The sequence below is a fragment of the Myotis brandtii genome, unplaced genomic scaffold (assembly GCF_000412655.1).
Source record: "Myotis brandtii unplaced genomic scaffold, ASM41265v1 scaffold703, whole genome shotgun sequence".
In the NCBI taxonomy this organism is placed as follows: Eukaryota; Metazoa; Chordata; class Mammalia; order Chiroptera; family Vespertilionidae; genus Myotis; species Myotis brandtii.
The window spans coordinates 136277-140587 of record NW_005370760.1 but is presented as its reverse complement, the minus strand read 5'-3'; positions in this window follow the sequence as shown (position 1 = coordinate 140587).

Sequence of the window (4311 nt, the reverse complement as noted above, 5' to 3'; positions counted from 1 at the left end):
GGGGGGTGGGGGGAGGAATTCCACCCTCCGGAGAGAATGGCTGCCCCAGTCCTGGGCCCAGGGGTGTCTCAGCACTCAATTCGCTGCCACCTCTCCCGGCCCCCCCTCTCTCCTCAGCCTCTCCCCAGATTCCACTCATCCCCCCCTTCTCCCTCTCTTCAGCACAGGTGAGTGTCTGTATCCGAACTGTCCTATGAGCAGGGTTCAGTGAAAACAAAGAAACCAAACGCAGGACAAAATCCAAAGCTCAAATCCCCCAGCGCCAGGAATCTCGTGGAACTCCTTTCCCCATTCAGGGGCGGTGTCTGTCCCAAGAGACGCGGCTGTCTGCCACGCGGTCTCCCTCCGACCCTCTGGGCTCAGAGGTCTGGCAAAGTTTCCTGCCCAGATCCCTGGTTTTTTACCTTTCCAGGGGAGCTCTGCCCTTCCCGGCTGCAAACCATCTCACCAGCTGAGTAATTTCGCCAATTGGGGGTGGGTGTTATTGTTATGCCCAGATTTCAGGATCCCCAAGAACCCACATCAGGGAGCCAGTCCGATGCAATAGCATAAGAGTCTTTATTCGAGCTAGCTCGGCTCCCCCACCTTGCCGACGCAGCGACAGGAAGCAGAGAGCCCTTGACATTTTTTATGGTTGACAACTTGTTTGTATGCACAAGGCTTGGTCATTCTAGTTATTGCACAGGATAAAATGCTGTAACAAAGTGTTATGTGTTCAGACAAGGTAGAAGTCTATTTCTCTTTAATGTAACAGTCCAAAGGGAACAATCAGGACTTTCTAAAAACCTCCAAAGCCCAGGGTCGATCAGAACCCTTTAGTGTATAGCTCCATCATCTCTTCAGATACTGACTTCTCAGTGGTCCAGGCTGACATTCCAATCTGAGGAAAGAAAGAAGAAAGCCTGACTCAAGCAGCCTCATCTATCAAAAGGTGACAGGACACATTACTTCTGATCCCATCCTACTGGCCTGCATGTTCTTATGGCCACACCCAAGTTGGAGCAATGCTGTGAAATGTAGTCTCCAGCTAAAACCAAGGGGCTTCTGTTTAGAAAAGAAAGAAGGGGAGAATGAATATGTGGGGACAGTGATCAGTTTCTGCATCATTGGATCTGCATATTTCCCTTGAAAGTTCTCTATATAGGGCTAATTCTTCTGTGGAAATAACTGTTTCAAAGGCATAACTATTATTACCTCATGGCCTCATGGCTTTCTTTTCTAAATTCTTTAAGATTTTATTTTCCTTGTCTTCATTGTTTAAAATTTTCATTTTAATTACTAGGAGTAGGTCTGCATGAATTTTACCTAGATCATTTTAAACATTTCATTGAAGTCTTCATTTAGATTAGGAATTTTTTTTAGTGTTTTCTTATTATTTATGTTAAATTTGATCTCTTATCAGCAAGCCTATTATCTTTACATTGACTGCATCTCTGATAAATGCCCTCCATAACTATTATTTTCCCTTTCATGTTTTCATCCTTTTATCTTTTTTCTTTTTGCTTTCCATTTTGCTTTCCATTTCTTTTATTTATTTTTCTTTACTTAACAAGTTATTTACTGCATTCATTGAATTTTATTTTTTTATAATAACTTTTTTCAGAAAAATATAACCACTTCAAAAATTAATCAGAAACAGGATACTTTTTCTATGTTCCTATCATTTATAGAGAGACCTATGCATGTCAATTATTGAGCATTGCCAAATAGAAGTCAAGCATGTTAATATTTCAAATTCAAAAAGCAACCTCTGTTCGAAGAAAAATGTGAGCAGGTCATTGGGATCCAACAGGGAGGCAGCCAGGTCCAGAATGAGGGTGAGTATGTGAGTGTGTGAGTGTGTGAGAGGGAGAGTATGAGTGTGGGAGGGCTTCTGTTTGGGGAGGGGAGGTTAGGGTGGTGATTTGGGTGCTCCAGGTGGAGGAATCACCACTGCAGCATGCTGCTCTCCTGGGCACCTCTCTCCACTACAGGGGAGAGTGCATCATTTTGAGGGAGCCTCAGGGTGCTCTGTTGGGGGAGGCTGCAGGGAATGATCCCGCCCCAGTGCCCTTAAATCACAGACAGATGCCCGCAGCTCCACTGCGGAGACCTAAAGTCGATGCGCACACAGATCAGCCATACCAGCTCAGTTAGCCTGAACTGTGCATCTTGGAGGACAGGCTGGCTGACTTGACTGGCAGTGAGTGGGGCCTTCCCTGCCATATTGGTGAATGTGAATCCTGACTGCCCAGGCCCCTCCACAACAGAGCAATAGGCCAGCAAGGCCATATTGGCAAATGGGGCACCCCATCCCCTCCTCAGCAGCGAGCACCCAGCTTTCCCAACACCTCAGAGCAGAGCTATAGACCACCCTGCCTTATCAGCAGCACAGCTCTCAGCTGCCTCAAACCCTCTGTGAACAGAGTGACAGGCCAGCCCTGCCATAGAGGTGAACAGGGCAAGCACATGCCCTCTGCACCAGCAGAGTAGCTCTCAACCAGGCCCATCCACTGCACCAGTGGAGCATCACCAGCCTACCCCCCTCCCCCCAGCAACAAAAGGCCCAGCTTGAACCACCACCCTGACAGGGACCCAGTCTGGGCACAAGGACCTGCCACCCTGAACCAGTATGCCCAGCCTGGTGCCCCTGGATGACTGGCCCCACTGCCTTAATGCATGCTAAGCTGTGCCACCCTAACTCAATGCAACCACATGCATGCACATGTCATCATGACCCACTGTGTCTTACCTGGCGGCCCAGGTTAAATGTCTCCACTGCCTGACACCACCCGGTATATGTGACCTAACACCCCGCCACACACACACACACACACACACACACACACACACACACACAAGGACTTTCTTGCCACAGAAACCAGATGGGCCTAACCTAGTGCCACCAGAAGATCAGATGCACTGATAGGACCCAGTGTGCCCAGTCACCTCTGAATGCACTGACACACTGCAGCAATGATGCCAGCCTCACAGGGCTCCCCAGACTACCAGACTGCTAAAATGGGAAGACAAAGTAAAAAAACCCAAATGAAAGAAAATCACCAGAAAAGGAGCTAAATGAAATGGAGCTAAATGAAAAGGAGCTAAATAAAATGGAGGCAAGTAATTTGTCAGATGAAGAATTCAAAGTAATGGATATAAGGATGCTCAATCATCCAAGTGAGAATTACAAACAACTTAATGGGAATTATAAGGAACCATTTAGCTCCTTATACAACATGAATAATAATCAAGCAGATCGAAGAATGACATAGCTGAAATAAAAAAAAAAAAACACCCTGGAAGAATTAAACAGTAAAGTAGAAGAAGCTGAGTGCCAAATCAGTGAGTCAGAAAACAAGGTAGAAAAAAAAAATCCAATAAGAGCAGCATTTGGAAAAAACATTTTAAAAAGCAAGAGGAGAATTTAAGGGAGCTATGGGACATGAGATGAAACAATCCACATAATAGGGGTACCAGGAAAAGAAGCTAACCAAAGAATAGAGAACCTGTTTGAAGAAATAATGACAGACAACTTCCCTGACCTGGTGAACAAAAAAGTCACACAGTGAAGGAACCACAGAGTCCTAATCAAGATGTACCCCAAAGACCCACATCAAAACACATCATAGTTAAAATGGCAAGCATTAAAAACAAAGGAAGAATCATAAAGGCTGAAAGAGAGAGACAAAAAGTTACCTACAAGAGAATTACCATTAGAATATCCACTGATGAGGAGAAACCAAGATGGCGGCATAGGTAAACACCGGAGATTGCTGCCTTGCACAACCACTTCAAAAATACAACTAAAAGACGAACGGACATCATCCAGAACCACAGAAAGGCTGGCTGAGTGGAAATTCTACAACTAGAAGGAAAGAGAAAAGCATACTGAGACTCAGAGGAGGTGCGGTGGGGAAGTAAAATACAAAGGTGCGGAGGTGCATGCAGAGAGGGCTGGCAGCTGAGGACACGATTGTCTTTTTCAATCGGGAGGGAGTCTCAAGCTCTGAGCTCCAGTTCCGGGCGAGTCTCTGGGGACCCAGACTCATACTGGAGAAACGGGACTGTCTGGCATCGGTCTGAACTCGAGGGCAGCTTTCTCTTGGAGGCACTTGCAGCGATTGCCCAGGCCTCTGAGGGCAGGACTGAGAGCAGCCATACTGCTTGCTCCGCCTGCTCCACCCAAGCCGTGCATGGAGGCTTTTGCGTATGAAAGGCCCGGCCCTTTGTAATCTGAAAATTACTTAACAAACTGCAGCTGGCCCAAGGCCCCACAGCAACTTGCATTGCTTTACAGCTGGCTTCTGCTGGGTAGCCTCAGGCAAAGGC